The sequence below is a fragment of the Pinus tabuliformis genome, chromosome 4_2 (genome assembly GCF_031772625.1).
Source record: "Pinus tabuliformis cultivar Carrire ecotype Pingquan chromosome 4_2, CPIR1, whole genome shotgun sequence".
Lineage (NCBI taxonomy): Eukaryota > Viridiplantae > Streptophyta > Pinopsida > Pinales > Pinaceae > Pinus > Pinus tabuliformis.
The window spans coordinates 884,717,224-884,735,470 of record NC_142304.1 but is presented as its reverse complement, the minus strand read 5'-3'; the positions used below and the strand labels follow the sequence as shown (position 1 = coordinate 884,735,470).

At 38.7% G+C, this 18,247-nt stretch overlaps 1 pseudogene; it reads left to right on the top strand.

The window, feature by feature from the left end:
• Positions 1 to 15,706: 15,706 nt before the first annotated feature.
• On the top strand, positions 15,707 to 16,381 carry LOC149172525 (uncharacterized; annotated as a pseudogene).
• Positions 16,382 to 18,247: the final 1,866 nt, after the last annotated feature.

The following is an 18,247-nucleotide window of genomic DNA, read 5'->3' as shown; positions in this document are numbered from 1 at the left end:
ATTCAGCACAGATGGTCAATGGAGCAGTTGACATGATCCTGAATTGACTTGTTTTTGAGTAGTTTCAGGTGGAGAACTTTTGTGAATTGCTATGGTTTGTTAGCCTTGTTCCTCTAGGGGTAGGAACAACATGTTTAGGGAATTTGGATCCCTTAGATTATGGACATTTCATGCTCAATGCTGTAAGGCACAAAAATGTCTATAACAACTGTAATAGCTCAACACATGAATCCTGTAATGCAATCTCTTTATTACTTAGTCCAGTCTGCTGACTTGAAAAAATTGGTATAATAACCCTTAGGTTTCTTATCAATATAACTCTACAAATGTACAGTAATCCACACCCAATACTTCAAATTATGAAGTATTTATAAAAAGTTAGTTTACAAAATATCCCAAATTGTCTTGGGAATTAATCTAGGAGAAAGAAATACCTTCATGCAAGAATATAGAGACAGATGTTCAACTGCTGTATGTTGTCCCTGTTTATTTGGTTGTGTTGTCTTTATGCTCTGATATTTTTATGTTTATTCTCTACCTTGTTATTGGTTTTAACACTGAATGTTATTTTTACTTTGCCCTTTCTCAATTGATATACTTTACCCAATACTCTTTCACCTGACTGATCTATCATTTTCCCTTTATTGTGCTGTTTTCACCTTTACTATGCATTTTTACATTTCGATTGTGCATTTTACAACAAGTCATTTAACTTCTCCCATGTGTCTGCATCTGGTAACTAAATATTTACCATCTTCTTGTAGATTTCATCTGCTTCAGTGTATTTGGAAAAAGTGGGTTTATTTACAAAAAGGTGTTTTACTTCATGCTGGAGGTAAAACAGGTTCTCAAATGTATGATATAGAACCTTTCCCGTAGGCATCCCCTTCATAGAGGAAATATTTACCTAATCTCTATCCACCTCTCTGATTCTTCTGTTGTAGTCTTCCTGTGGCATCAATTTATCATTTATCACCAAGGGATTAGGCAAACCTTTCTGCCTTAGAGCATCAAACTTAACCATGAACCTGTCTATAGCTAGCTACATGTTTTGACACTTGTCCTCAAGGTTTAACATCAAATTCCTCTTGGTGAGGACCTTTTTCACTTCTAGTATGGTGCCAGTCTTGTCAGGTATATCCAGCTCCTGCAATTCATATTTGTTTTTGGAGTTGAGGAAATGAATTATTATAGTGGCCTCATCTGGCATGTCTCCTAGTTTTGCCTTAACTCTTTGAATGGATTTTGTAGCCTCTTTTACTAAGTCACTTTGTTCAAAAATTACTTGAATGGATGGCCAAATATCATTGACAGAGTCAATGATATTGGCCCATAATTGTTCCTTAGCTTGGCCAAGTGGCTCCTTTAATGTCAATTCTTTCTCCAAGCTCTTCATTCTTTCAGTCAACCTGGTTGACTTCTGAACTTCTTCCTTGTGCATAATCTGGGCAAGCTTATTATCATTCTCCAGACTTGTTATCTTTTCCTTAAGCTTGTTTATTTTTATGGTCTGAATGGACATGTCTTCCATTGCCTTGACAAATTTACTTGCCTCATCACCTGGCTGAGTTGTTGATATTGTCGAACATGTTGCTAATGTAGATGTTGTGGTAGTTGGTAGTTCTGTAGCCAGTGGAGCTGTAGGAGCCAATGAAGCTGCCAAGTTAGATGGTACTATTGTGGTGACTGTTGGAATGACAGTGGCAGTGGCAGTGTCAAGGATGGCTTGTTTTAACTGTATCAAGTTGTCCAACTCCTTCTCCATTTCCTTGAGTTGATCATTAAGTTGTAAAACAAGGTCCATCATTTCCTCCTGATGTGTTTGGATTTCTAAGACCTCTTTTGTCTGTGGATGCTCTGAATGAGGCAATTTCAGTTGTTTTTTGAGAGCAACAATGTCCTCATTCTTTTTCTTTATCAACTTCTCAACAACCTTGATATCATTGGGATCATGTCCTAGCTCAATCACCAAGTCTTCCAGTGACTTGATTCTATTGTCCTTGGCCTGTGAGGAGGCCTTTTCTAGCTTGTACTGTGCAGTGATATTATCTAATGAACTTTTCAGTTTGTGTGCAGTCATAGCTTTACCTGTCAAGGTGGAATAGATCATCTCACCTGCCTGCTTGTGAAACTCAATTTGGTCAATGGGATGAACATTCCTAGCCAAAACCTCAAAATTTGTTTTCCTATAGTTTGATGATGTTTTTGGCTACATTCCACCATTGTATTAGTGTTAATGATTTCCATTGAGTAAATGGCGTCTTCCTATTCAGTTACAGGATTAATCTTGGGCCTCTTCCTGTAATTGATTTCAAACTGTTCATCTGTGGTTTCCATGTCTGAACTAGAATCTTCTTCCCTGGTTCTCTTTGTATTTTTGTCTTCATTTGCTAGAGTCTCTAAAAGAGGAGGAATGTTCATTTGTTCTCCTAGTTCTGGAACCTGCAGGAAGGAACTTGTATCATTATACTTTTCTACATCAATTAATGTATTCTCTACATCAACTATAGTACTGTCCATGTCTATCAAATTGTTTTCCAACCATTCTGATTGTTTGGAAAATCTTTCAATGTCTAGCCTGGGATGATGTATGAAAGGACCCAATTTTACCTTGAGCCTTAGCTTATTTATGACCCCATGAGGGTCATATTGCCACATAAAACTGTTCTTGAATTTCATCTCCTGTAGAATCTTATCAGCCTCTGGTCCAACTTCCCTATTATTACAAATAAAAGGGCCCAATTGGTTTTTCATTTTAAATTGGGTCTTCTTCTTGGCTACCAGGAAATTAACCTCATCAGAGTTTATAATCTGTCTAAAGTACTCTAATGCAAATATCCTCATAGGGAGGTATTTGGGCAGTTTGTAGGGAGCCAGTTGGCATCCATATATCCTAATCTCTGTGTGGTCCTGGTATAGATACTAGTCTCCCACTTTGTTGTTCTTTGCCAACTGTAAAACCCTTTTAATTTCCGACTGATCCTGGGTTGATGGCTACTGGTGAGCATGTTTATAACAGGATGAACAAATGAATCAATGAAGTGTTTGTAAGTAAATACAGTGGAGTACTTTTGGATCAAGGGTGTCCAATAGATGACTGATCTTGGATTTCCTTTGGTGTCTAACTTCTGAATGTTGACAGGGAATTTTTCTGATTGGTAGTATAAGAACATATGAAATAAAACTGAAGAATACTTGAAAACTCTCTCATTTGGTAGTCTGATGAATTGTTCATGCATCCTATCTGCTATGAACTGAGCATAGTTGTAAATTACAGTAGGAGGCTTGCCTGGGCCAAAGATGGAAAGGAAAGCAAGGACAACCTCATCCACATGTTCATATGTAGTGTATCCTAAAATGCAGGAGAGCATGGTTATGATTTGTCTGCCTCTCTCAGAAAAAATGGTGGTAGCATATGGAGGACTATTTGTTGGAGTATGACATTCCTCTATGATGAAAGTTTGGAAAATTTGGGCTATCCTAGGAAGGTATAACTTGGTATAGAGGTCAAGAAAGTCTTCAATAGAAAGTGGGGTCTCATTTGGGCGTGGTTGGACTTGCAACATTTTATTAATGGATTCTACAATGATGGTGAATAAAACTTGCTGGTCAGGAGTGACAATGGTTCTTTGACTGGGAATGTAGCAAGATTGGTAGAAGTGAATGATTTCTAGGAATGGGTGTACTTCTGGGAACAAATACTTGGGAAAATTAGACTCCCACAGGTGAATGTCATCATCCTGGTTTAAAAATTTGTCTTTACTCCAGCAGTGGAGCTTTAGTAGGTAGGCAAGGGAAGTAGTGTCCTTAATTTGGAAGTCTCTGTCTGCTAATGCAAGGTGGTCGATATCCAGGTGAGGGGTTTGTAGAGGTCTTATGTCCAGAGAGGTTTGGGAAGCCATAATTGGGATTACTGAATTGAATTTAGGTTTTCAGTGGTTTCAGGAGTGAGTTTTAGAAGCTTTGAAACAGTGGGAGGGTAATTACAATTTGTAAAAGGGTTTGGGATGTACAAATAAGTTTCTCTTCAATTTCAGGAATGTTTCTTAATTAATTCAATTAATTAACCACTTAATTACAACTGTGCATTTTCAAATTCAAGGGTTGTTCTGGTTTTTTCCAAGAATACCTGGAAATTGGCGATTTGGCGTGCAGAGGGGTTCTGTGGTAACTGCAGAAGGTATTGAGGCTTCAACTGTCAATTGGCTGCTTCAATTGGGTATCCACATCATCTTTAGGCGGCTAAAGGTGGTCAATTTGGTCACACATAGGTTTAGGGTGTCACAAACGGCTTAGCAGAGGTTCACAGTGAAAATGCAAGAAAAGAGCGAATTGGGGCTTTTTTGGCCTTTTAACTGATAACGATCACATTTTGGCATGGAAATTATAAATGAACTGTGGGCAGTTTTCGATTTATGTGGGGAAGTGGTTTTGTATGCCATTGCACCACTTTTGGATGGCAAGTAGTATTTTTCGCTAGAACGCGATGTAACATGGTGCCGCCACGTAGCCAAAGAGTGCTCGTCCAAAACCGCGAATTTCGCGTGCTCTCGGGTTGTTAACAGTCAAACAATGAATCCGTGATATGGTTGTACACCGTCGAATCTGGGGGTAGGAGATTGGAGGGATATCGTGCAATTAAGTTGCACAGATGGAATCAGGAAAGTGATTTGGTGGGGCCCGAGATTTAATTACAAATAATTGTAATTAATTAACCAATAATGTCGAGGTTTTCTAATATAATCAACGGGCAATAAGGTGGGAACATGGGTTATGTGGCAGGGGTTTTTTAACTGCACCGATGGTTGGTGGCTTAAAAGGTTTTGTCAGGAAATATAAAATGGGGGCGTTAATTACATAAGGGGGGGATAATAAATAAAAACTTAAGATAAGGGATTTTTGTGGGTTTTTAAGGGGGAAAAAGGGAAATTAATAAGGGGGAAAGTGATATTTATAATGGGGAATAGGTTTCACACTAGGGAAAAGGGTTTTGGGAAGGGAGGATGATTTTTGAAGGGTAATTTCTAGGGAAATGTGTGAAACCAAGGGGTAAAAGGTCAAAATGAGGGGGAAGGGTATTTATAAGTAATGAAGGGATAATGGGGGAAATTAGCAAATAAGTATGTGGGGGTGTAGTGAAATGAGGGGAAATTAGTAAGCAAACTTGGTAAATATTCTTTCTTTCTCACAATTCGTCCTGCACATGAAACATAGGATTAAACATGACAAATGTGCTTTTGACTTAGCAACCTTGTGCATTTGCAAAACTTCTTCTACCTATCCTTTATTTACCCTAACATTTTTTCTTCATTTCAATGGGTGCACTTGAGCTTGCTAACCCTTTATTTCCTTTTATTTTGATAAGAATGTTGACCTAGGTTGTCATTGATGTCAATATGACAATATTCTAGATACTAGAAGCCAAGGGGAAGCCGAGCAGATCCATGGAGAGACAGGAGCAAGGTCATCAGGATAACCAAGCCATAAGCAAGAGGAGTTACCAAAGGAGGCAGATCAAAGCATATCACAGGATATTAGAGCAAGAGAGGCATTCATATAAGCAAGGATGTCTTTGAAAGACACTGTCAAGCCAGATGAGCCACATTGGAGCAAGAGGAGCTACAGGAGGAGCCATATATATATATGTAATATATATATGCCAAAACTGAGTTCTCAGAGCTACAGGAGCAAATAGAGCGAGCAGAACATAGCATATATATGCTATATATATGCCAACCATAGCATATATATGCCAAAGAAGAGGAGAAAATGGAGCAAACAGAGCAAACAAAGGAGCCATATATATATATATAGAGCCATCATAGGAAGCTAATTACACAATCGGGAGCTATCAAAGGCCAAAACCCATCTATATATGCATTAACAACTATCGAAGTGTTGGGTGTGGAGCCTGATTATCTTCTATATTCAAAGGTATCGCCACATTGGACCCCAGTTCGAAATGGGGGCAGCAACGCCGCCCGTAAAATATTTGCTACAGGGGGGGTCCAGGGGGGGCGGATGCGACCTTTGGGAGCCCCCCCCTGGCGGGGGGTTTCGGGGGCAGCGCCCCTAAAGCTAAAAACAACTGTAAAATTGCCTTGTAAAAGTATAGTAATTTCTAGTCAATCTGGGCCGTTCATTAGGCGGATGATCTGACGGTAGAACTTATGTTTAGTTTAGGGTTTTTTACCCTAGAAGGCAACCCCTCTCTTTGTATGAGGGTATTGTATTTGAGGCTGTGAAATAGATGTGTATTTAGTGAGCAAGAAACAGAGAGGTGAGACTGTGAGAGAAAACAGAGGATATTACAGCGGATTTGCTGTAGGTTGTGTCTCTTCATTTTGTTGGATAATAGAAAGGAAGGACTGGCTGTTCGGGGTGGACGTAGCCCAAACTGGGTGAACCACGTATATCTGTGTCTCTCTTGTTTTGTGCATTTTCTGTGTTTATATTTCTGCAATATTTTATGTGTTCCATTGCTCCATAATATATAATTTTCTAACACGAAGCAACAATGCCAAAGGAAGGACTATCGGAGGAGTAGAGCTATCGCATATGCCAAGAGTAAGGTGCATAAGCAGAGGAGCATATAAACAAAGTTAAAACAACGGAGCAATATATATATATATATATATATATATATATATATATATATATATATATATATATATATATATAAACAGCGGAGCATATAAACAAAGTTAAAACAACGGAGAAATATATATATCGCAAAGTTCAAAAGGGTTGTCACCCTCAAAACCCTCCGATTGCGATAATATATGCGCGGACCCATGGGACCATTGCAATACGTTGCAATTTAATATCGCGTCCACTGCGTCAGGATTATGTATCGCGAGTGGTAAAGGCCCTGCCACATTAAAACCTTTGATTGCGATATACAATTGCGGAACTGATGATCTTGTTATATCGCGCCTATTGTAATTTTGCATCCGTTGCTATATCGCAAGCCATAAAGCCTTGCCCCATGAAAGAGCCGATTGCAATAGAACTGTGGACCCGATGGACCTATTATAAACAGTTTAATATAATATCACATACGGTATCGGTCATCGGCCATCGGCAATGCTTTAGGCTCGACTTGTAGAAGAACCTCCGAAAGTGGCGATTGTGATAAAAGGATGATGTGGCATGTGGGACCGCCATATGGTTATACCATGTTTATATGGGTTTCGTGAGCAATAAGTCTATATGAGAAAGACTCTCCAAGTTATATATTTTAAATGAGAAAAACTCATAAGTCGGCCCCTCCTCCCAAGGAACGTGTCCTTTGGTGATTTGCAAAAGTCACACACACACACATACACACACACACACACACACACACACACACACACACACATATATATATATATGAGCTGAGACGCTTCATTTAGTGGATTGATCTCGGGCGTCTATATTACGAAGAAATAACAGTTCACAACTCGTGAACATGGAAAGAAAAAAAAGAATCTCTCTGATATTTGTCATGCGCAAGCCTTTGAGGCAGAAATGCTATACAAAAACACTCCTGATAGTTCAGGAGGCTGAATCAAGCTGATTTCAATTGCGATTGGGACGTGGTTGTCCGTTAAAATATGCCGACTCAGTGTATGCCTGCCATCATTAAAAAAGGAGAGCGCTGTTACAATCTTTTGAATATGTGTTCTCTATGCATGATTCGGTCCTCGCCGTTGAATCAACGTGTCTTAGGAGTGCTGGTGAGCACGAAGAGACAGAGGAAACCATAGAGACCGAGGAGGAAGCTAAAGGGCCAACGAAGAGAGGAAACCAAGAAAAACAGAGGCATGGGGAACAAATAAAAGGAGGAAAAATAGAGAACAGAATTTTGTTGAATGCGGTTGAACATTGTTGAAGGCTGTTGGATAGTGTGGAAAATAAGCTGGAGGAGATAGAGACAGCGAGAGGATCCAACAGAATAGAAAGAGGGCCAAAGGGCCAACAGGACAGCAGACAGTTGAAGGGGAGAAGTAGCCAGCAGAGAACATAAGCTTGAACAGGAAGTTGTTCTTTATGCAGAGCTTAGTGCAGCTAATAGTAGACTGACTAAAGCTATGTGAAGACATTATCAGAGAGCATGAAGGCTATTGGAGACTATGTGTGGGCAGTGTGCAGAGTTGTAAATAATTCTTCATAAGAATACTAGCTGTCATTGATGCTGTAGCATGGAGACTACAATGAAGCTATAAACAGACAGAACTCAGTAGAGAAGAGTTCTGGGAGCAGAACATTACTATCAAATGTGTTTTGACAAGATTGGGTCAGAACCCTTGGGGCTGGTGCCTCAGAAGTAAGTAGGATTGGAGTCCTTGGGGTTGGTGCCTCAGAAGTAAGAAGGATAGTAGTCCTTGGGGCTGGTGCCTCAGAAGTAAGAAGGATAGTAGTCCTTGGGGTTGATGCCTCAGAAGTAAGAAGGATTGAAGTCCTTGGGAGTTGGTGCTCCTAAGTCCAAGACTGGTGCCTTGGCGAAATAGAGTTGGAGCTCTGGAGGTTGGAGCCTCACAAAAGTCCAAGTTGGTGCTTGGCAACTGATTGCAACCATCTATATATTGTATCTATTTTACTGCACAGTTTATATTAATAAAAGCACTTATTCTTGTTGTTAATCTTGTGTTCTGAATATATATGTTTTAACTAGTAAAACAATAGCCGGAAAAAGAAATACTGATTCACCCCCCTCCTCTCAGTATTTCCAACAATTGGTATCAGAGCCAGTACCTCCATTCAAAGCTTAATAGCTTGAAGGTTGACCTTTAGAACACAAATGCCGAACTCAAGGAATAAAGTCTCCAATCCTCCTAAGGATGTGTCTCCCTCTACTACTAAAATAGAAGACAATCAATTTGAGGAGGCTCCAAGGCTCAATGGGAACTTTAATATATGGGAAGCAAGAATGAGGAATTTCTTACAGAATCAAGGCATTGAAATCTAGAAATCAGTGATTGATGATAATAGGATGGATAGAGAATCCAAGGAGTACAATGAAAAAGAAGTAAAGGCAATCTTGAATGGGCTACCTGATTCTATAAAGAACAATCTAGGAAAAGATTCATCAGCAAAGGGCATATGGGACAAACTTCATGATCTTCACTCAAAAGGAGCATTGACCATGACCATCACTCAAGGAGATGATGGAAATATAGAAGGAAATGTAGAACCCATCATAGAAGCTGAACATGAGAATGATGACATCAAGGCTAAAACAGACCTAGAAGATGAAGAGAATAAAAAAGATTTTTTGGAAGAACTCCTAGCTCAACTTATGACTACCATGGAAGAGATTAACAATTTGAAAAAGGAAAATGAGAAACTTAAGAAGATAGCTCTAGATGGTGACCAAGATCAAACAAGGAAGAAAGTTGACCTCATCAAGCTTCAAGTACAAGAAAGGGATGAAGAGCTTGCCAAGCTTAAGAAGGAATTTCATCAAAGAAAAAGAAAGCATCATGAAGAAGTCATATCCATGACAAATCAATTGAATAAAGCAAAGAAGCAAGAAGATACCTTGTCAAGTCAACTTGAACAAAGGCACAAGAGCTTGAACAAACTTGAAGAAGAGATTGGTCAGTACAAGGTAGAGGTCTCCTCTCTCAAGTCTCAACTACAAGAAGCAAGGAAACAAGCACAAGGAGCTAAAAAGACCATGGAAGCATTGGAAGTCATAGAAGGATAGGTTGATGAAGCAGGAAAGGAAAGAAACACCATGATCTGTCAGCTAAAAGCAAAGGATGAAGAAATCTTCAAATTAAAATCTAACATCAAGCTTCTCAAGGCTAAAACATGTAAAGCTACAAGGATCAAGGAAGAAATGGAGAGCAGTCAAGCAAAGAATGAAGAAATCTTCAAAATAAAGTTAGATATCATCTCCCTTAAACTAGAAGTAGATGAATTTACTCGTATCAAGGAAGAAACTGAGGAATAACTTGCTAAGAAGAATAATGAATGTGAAAGATTAGAAGAAGATATTGTCTTCCTTAGAACAAAGGTTGAAGGGATGAACAAAATATTGAAGAGCTCTCAAGCCTTGGATGACATGCTCAGCTATCACAGGTGTCCATTTGATAAATAAGGTCTCGGATATGTAGGTGTGTCACACGGAATGAGTCAATCTTGCGGACAAGATAGACCTTCCTAGAATCTAATGATATCTAGTGACAAGCAAGCCAATCAAAAACTATCTTTCCTAAATATGCATTTATAAACAAAGGAAAACAAGTGTTTAGGCCTACCTTGGGTCCAATGCAAGTTTGTGGAAGCCTCGCTCCTTTGATCCAAATGAGCTCCCTTGTTGCGAATCTGCAAACACAAACAAGAAAACAAATTAAATAGCACCTGAAAAGCCAATATCATAAAGCATACTTAACATGATGATCAAGGAATTCATGAAACAAATGACATAAGACAATTTGTTGAGAAAAATGAATCCGATTGTATTAATTCAAATCAAAGAAGAACTTTACAACCTGTGCCTTGATGCTGTACAAGCTCCTCCCAGGGTCCAACAAGAAGTCTCCTCTACTTTGACAAGTTTCACTCTCTTCCCAATGAAGCCAAAAAGGTATGTGATCTCTCCTCTTAAGCTTAACTAGGAAGTCTTAATTCCACCAGCATTTACCCTAAAAAATCTTCAGCTTCTAACCTCCCTAGCAACTAGCCCAATGCCTTAATTTATAGTGCAATGGAGGAAAGTTACTAGGTCCTCCTTCAAAGGGATAAAGTCCTCCTTCAAAGGGATAGCTCCTCTCATCAAGGGATTAGCTCCTTCTCTTTTGGGATGCATGAACCACCTAAGAGCGACCAATCCACGTCAAAATTCCTTCTAGAATCATCTAGAATTAACCCAATGTGAGTTTTTTAGAATAAACTTGCGCCTTTTTGACTTTCACAGGGGTCCGCACCCACTCCTTTAGGGACAGAGCGGGCAGGTCCGCAGTTTTTGTGAACAGGAGGTGCAGGACCGCAGGCAATAGTGAGAGAAAGTGCGGAACCAGAGCTTTGTTGATTTCCAATGTCTTTCTCTCATTTTCAAAGCTTGACTTGAAGAGCTGAGGTCTGAGACTTGCTTAGGAGGACAGTACAAGTGATGATAGACCCATACTGACTGCCAATAATCATGGTGACAATATTTTTGTGTAACAGATTGCCCCCTAAAGTGTGAAGCCTATAGTAGATGAGGATTTCATTTATCATTTAGGAAGAGTGAAGTACTTTATCATTTCGAGGATCATCTTGTGGAGAGCCCAGTCAAAACCTGTAAAAACATTCAATGCAAGATATATATATGAGATCATATCATCGCTGAGGTAGGCATTCCCATACTAAGATCAAAACTGACTTAGAAAACTAACTACTGCTCTGATATAGGAATGATCTTGTAATACATCACAAGTATAGACTCATGTAGACACAGTATGGACGCAACCATTTGTTTATGAATAGTCCACCATATAATGAATACAAAATTCCTCGCAACCTGGATTGCAGAAACTAGCTCCAGGGTCTTCATTTCTACTTCCCGAAACAATATGATTCTATCCATGCGAATGAATGTGTTGAAGTCGAACATGGTAGAAACCACTTGATTACTATTCAATGATGTAAACTGTTAACAAGTGTGAGAGAAACCACCAGTGATGTCAATGGCTCTCAAAGTACCCAGTACAATCCATGAGATGCGAATAGATGTGTTGATGTCGAACATGTCACAGAATCCTTTGATCGAAGTTCAATGATGCAACCTGTCGTCAAAGGCGAGAAACCTGCCATTGAGGCATGCAGATCCCAAGGTACTGATGATTTCTAGATCATCTTTCTAGATAATGAGTGTTGGGACTCAGAAATGTCATATTTTCATCCACCTTTTTCCTTACATTTCATCATCCCATTAACCTGTTATCATATCACTTTCCTACATACACTTGGGCTTCACCTTCTTATTTTCCATTTTATTCCTTTTTGTATTATAAGTGAATTTATGATTAATTATTAGAAAATGTACATATTTTTATATATCTCAAGAATATGTGAGTTTTGTGATGTGTAGGAAATATGTGAAGAATTAATATCTCCTCCACCATATCAAGGAGATAATTATGCAAGCCTTTTTCTAAGGAGAAAATCATGGAGGCATATCTTTTTCTAAGGAGAAAATCATGGAGGCATATCTTTTTCTAAGGAGAAAATCATGGAGACATATCTTATCCTAAGGAGAAAATCATGGAGACATATCTTATCCTAAGGAGAAAATCATGGAGACATATCTTATCCAAGATATGTGAGAGATTTGTGGGATCATGTTTGAGAGATTTGTGCGATGATATCTTGTAATAACGGGAAACTAGTTGAGAGTGCTTGAGAGAATATTGGATATGTAATTATGGAAAGGTTATCTTCCTCATGTATATAAGAGAGTGCTCTCTCTTCATTGGAATAAGGAATAATAGAGAATGGAGATTAACTTTGATTCATATTCTTCTTATGCTTTCATGATTTGTAATTTAGTTATTGTAATATAATTTAACATAGTTTTATTGTTGTGAGCTCACATATGTTGTTTGCCATTCACTTCTTCACATGTTGTATTGCTTTTCTTTTATGCAACTTCCTGCTTTCATAGTTAATGTTTCAATGCCTTCTTAGATTAATTTGATTTCAGTAATTTAGATTAGATTAGATTAGATTAGTTCCACTTCAGTCCTGCATATATAGTGCATGTGTCTCGTAAGTCTACGGACCTCGGATTGACAAATTAAATAGTTGGGTAAGTACTACAACGGAATTAAACGAACATAGTTTCACCCAAAATTTGGCGCCGTTGCCGGGGGAGGCACGATGGATTGAAGTTTAGTTTGATTTTTCATGCAAGTGTGTTTAGACATGTTCCTAACTCCGAGGTGTTAAGGCGGTAAGACGTGGGGAACAGCCTACGCATCGCATTCGAGATACCGTAACGGGCTCGACCTCTTATGGATCAGGGCATGTAGGGTGTGTTTACATTTATGCAAGTGTGAATTTCAATTTCTGCAAGTGTGTTTGATTTTCGCAACTGTGAAGAATGTGTGATGAATTCATGGTTCATGGTTATAATTGAAGCATTCAATTACTCAATTAATGAGCAGTCCTTGTAAGAGGGTTTAATTGAGTATTGAATTCAAGATTATTTCTGTGGTCCTTTTGTTTTTAATTCAATTTTTAGTGTGCTGATTTTTATTTGCTTTTCTCTTTCAACATGGTTTTATAATGAGTGTCAGCTTGGAACTACTCACTCAGATCCTTGCAGAAGTTAGAATCTCCTCTTCCCTGGAAAAGGAGATCTTGACAAAAATTGAAAGTTCAACTACTCCCCAAGAAATAAATGAAGATTCAACATCTGAAGAATCCTGCGTATCTGATGGCGAACAACCATTCGAACAGGAGATCGAGGAAGAAGAGCAGCAGATCGGAGAAGAAGAACAGGAGTTACAGCATAATCTGAGTGAGAGTAACTGTGCTTATCAAAGCTTTATCGACCAATGGTTCCAGGTAAGTATTAGATTAGATTCATATTTTTATTTTTTAGTTGATTTGCAGTTACAACAACTAGACTCATTCACTGTCAAATATTTTCATCCATCATTTGAAAAATTGCTACTGAATCTATTGTTGTTACTGCTGCGTGAATGGCTTCATTGGAAGTTTAACTACACGTAACTAATTTGTAAATTCTAATTAGTATAGAGTAGGTAGGCTTTCAGATTTAGCTTTTGCTTTCATTTTCAGTTCTGCTTTTACCTAGAATAAGTATGCTCTCCTCCTGCGTCTTTGTACGATCTCGAGGATCAAAAAATAGGTTTCAACGTTTGCTTTCATAAGTATGCTCTCCTCCTGCGTCTTTGTACGATCTCGAGGATCAGAAAATAGGGATGATTTAGACTAATTTCAGGAATAAATAAATGTTTGCACTATGCTTGATCAAAACATCTTTCAATATGCAAATCATTGCGTCCATTTGTTAAAAAAAAAATATAAATTCAAGTCTAGTCTCTTTAGAGTTTTTCATTGATTAAAAGAAAAAAAAAATATATAAAAAAAAAAGAGAAAAGAAAAACAAACTAACCATTTTTGTTTTTAACGATAAGGTTAATTTCATTTTTTTAGATTTTTGAATACAAATAAAAAAAAAATAATACAAAAAAAAAAAAATAACACAGTCAACCACCGCACTCATAAATAAACAAAAATCTGGACAAAGGGCTTAGTTTCCCCCATACCCAACTTGTTTGCTGTAGAATTTGACTCGGCCCAGAACAAGGAGGTCATGGAGATTAATGCTAACCATGTGGGTATTGACATAGAGAGCTTGATCCCTTCAAAAATTGCTGATGTTTCTGAAATGGGATTGATCCTCAATGATGGAACTCAATTGCACGCGGCCCCTCTGATTCCATTTTCTCACTTGCAAAATTCACCGACCCTCAATCCCAATTTCCGCTGCCCTGATGAAATGGGCTGGCAGCCTCAGAGGACTCCCATGGGTGCCCCAATGACTTACCATAGTTCAGGAGATCTGAGACCATCCCCGAAAAAGAATGATGATCCTGTAAAATTTTTTGTGGCAGATACTCTGCATGAAATGGTCAATCACTTCTGATTAACACGACTTCTTTTACTGCCTTGAGGTCTTGGGTTTATTTTCTTTTAATTGAGCTGTAGAATATGTTTCGGATGCTAATCTCCATTTTTCTTTGTGTTAACCGGAAAGAGGGACTGGTCAGGTGTGACGAGATGCAAGCCTTGATCGCGTCATGGGTTCAATTGTCTACAGGTATGTGAAAACCTTTGCCTACATTACCTCATTGACTCTTATCGCCTGGTTTTCCTGATTCGAGTGCTAAATGTCTGCGTTAAGAATGAAGGCAGTACTATTGATTAAGAATCTCTCTATTCACTGTTTTTTTTTCCTTCATCATTTTCGAATCGCGTTACCAGAAATGATTTTCCTTTGATATTCTGAAAGCGGCCTCTGGGTTTGACCTGTTGTTTCTAATTTCTTATTTTGTGGCCTTTGGTTGGCGTATCGAGGTTTTGTTTGAGCTGGTACCCATATGTTCAGCTTGATAATGGCGTCCAAGAGCCTGGGAATCAGAAAATTCCTCTCCACAAAGCTTACATCTCAGCATCTGACCAACATGAGCAGCACAATTGCCAACTATCCCATGATCCAGTGTTCCATTCTCTCTACTTGCTTTCAGTCTTCCATCATCTATTGCTGCATCAACAGAAAATTCCGCCTTTATCTCAGGAACCCATGGAACTATTGCTGTGAAACTATTTTGTCCTTCTTCAATGCCCAGATGTTTCCCGAGTTTTTCCTTTCCAACAAATTGCCAACAATGCTTTTGCAGCTTTTCGGTCTTTTGACACCTCTTCAATTATCCAATCCAGGATTCTAGCTTTCGAATTTGATTGATAAAGACAAACATTCATGAATTCACGCAATAGATCTGTAGCCCGACACAAATGGATCCTGTCTTTTCCTGAACATGTATTTCTCAAAAGCCTGTTCAAAATTTCTGATGAGATGTGTCTATCGCTAATCTTTCCGCCATGCCCAACTGAACTTGGAAGATGCTTATTGCAATAGGAAGAACCTGGCTTTTCCCTATGAGAACACTGACCACTGATCGATGGGATGCCCATTTCCGGCATGGAGATCGCGCTCAGGGACAAAGGAATGCTGTCCCTCATGTTAATGCGGATTGAATGCTCCCAGGACCAGCTCTCGGCTTCCATGGTCTGCAAAGACTGGAACGAGGTGCCGACATCGTTAGCCCAGAGGTTGACAATCAGGTCGCGTGTACTCCTCCCTTCTCTTCTTCCTCGCTTCAAACATGTTAAGCAGCTGAATCTCTCTCGATGCACTGATCAATTTCACGATCAAGATCTCCAGATGGCCTCCAAATGCCTTAAAAACCTACGTATATTATCATTAGGGAACACTGCCCAACCACAGGAATGCATTTCAAATGCAGGGTTTGTGAATTTTGTGAAAACTTGTACCATGCTCGAGAATGTTTCCTTGACTTCCATACGCAATTTGCAGGATTCAGGTATCGAGGCCATGACTAGAGTTTGTAATAAGCTTAACGCTATTTGTCGGATGATACCCTGAAAAGCCTTAAAAACTGTGAGACTTACTCCGTTTGGTTTGATAAAAATAGGTGAGAATTGTCCGACGCTTCTGAAGTTTTCACTCGAGCTTGAGCCTTCCTTCGACATTACCCTAGCTCTCCAGTCTTTGGCCACCCACTGCCGAAATCCGCAGGAATTGTCGTTATACAGTACATGGATTTTCTTTCTTTCTGATAATTATATGCAGTAGATAAGTAACTGCAAAGAGGATATTTTGGAACAGATAAGTATCATAAGGGCTTGAAAAATATGATTTATATTACTGTTTCAGTAGCAATGGATGGCACCGCTTTGATTCTATATGAAATTATGAATGATGTAGTGGCGGAGATATAATGTTTGCGGGACACACGAAGTGTTTCAATTATTCGAACTTGCCTAACTTAATGTAATGCATAATGTACAGTTGCTGACTTGTAGTTTTAAAAAATAAAAAAAATAAAATAAAAAATAAAAAATAATAATCAAATAAAATTGCCTATTCATAAACTCATTACTCGATCCCTAACAAGTACAATGCCTTTTCAAATGTTTTAAATCAATTTTCCTGCAAACCAATAAAAACATTTTGAAAAATATTGCAAAATCAATGAATACATTGCATAGGGACATGCAATAGTTCTAGTTGGGGAGGGAGTCAAAGTATGTTGGATTTTTTTTGTGAATTTATGGCCGAAAGTTAGGATGCATATACTAACAAGTGAAATGAGATTGGTGTTATGTGTAGGACAACGAGAAGCTTATGCAGAAAACTCAACATTACGATGCGACACCTTTTTCATCCAAAATTAGAGTTATTTCGGAAAATAATTAAAAAAAATGGACATTCATGAAAATGCGCTAATTTGTTTTTGAGTCACTTCATACAGGAATGATCGATGGAGATGGCACACAAAGGTGACAATTTTTATGCAGGAATGGTGCTAAGAGTTGAAGACAATCTAATGCAAAGTGATTTTTCGAAATCACTATGAAACATGCATCATTGGACGCTTAAAGGAACTAATTCTTCACTGCACATATCATGACATTTTCCACTACACAACAACCCTTTTGCGTCATGATTACTTCCCTTTTTCCTTCCAAATGCCTAGACCATCCTTGTGTTGCAGCCCATCTTCCATTTCCTTATCTTTCACGACTTCATGCACGCCTATTTTTCTGAATCGCATACATCCATTTATCCTTTTCAGTTTAGTTTTGCCTTCTAGTTTTCCTTCTGAATAAAACTCATTCCCTTTCCATGATCACATTACCTTGATTTCCTAGCCATGCTGATCCACACTGCTTGTCCGTGAGTTCTTTCTATTTATAGTCCTACCAAATCTTTTTGTACAAATTCGCGTTGACTGATGTGGGATTCCTTAAGGCCCACCTTTCAACAAGTCTTGCCCCATCGATACCAACACCTTATCTGGGAAATAGACTAGAGTTCATTTTGAGTACCTAGAGGCTTGCATGCCTTAATGGCAAGCTCTCTCGCTGGCGATCATGGGAATACATCAATGTCCCTTGATCTTCAGATCTTGCAAGTGGCTCGACCTCGACACATCCATTCGCACTTCGCAAGATGTACTCCGGTACCTTGGCACTCATTGACATCAATGGTGAGTTGCCTCGCATTGGTTAACGGCATACATCAATGGCCAGTAATCCAATGATTTCTATTCATGCTCGACATCGACACATTCATTCGCATGTTTAGAATTGTACCATCGGGTTTGTAGCGGGTGAAGACTATACACTTTTTCATGACTCCCTCAGCAGTTACAGCAGCATGCATTATGATCTATGAGAGTACCACAGTACCACTTTCAGCATTTATCTTTTCCATGATTCAGCATCAGCAGTTCAGATTCCTTCATTCTCCAGGATCCAATTACATCAGTCACATTCCTGATCCAGCAGCAGCAGCAGTTACATTCCTATTGCATAATTCATCATTCTTGGGTAAGTAGAGGTATGTTTTTATCTAATCTTTAATCATGCAATTCCTTATATGCTAACTTGAATATTTTGGAAAATTCCCTCACCATGCTACATTTCCTTTCATGCG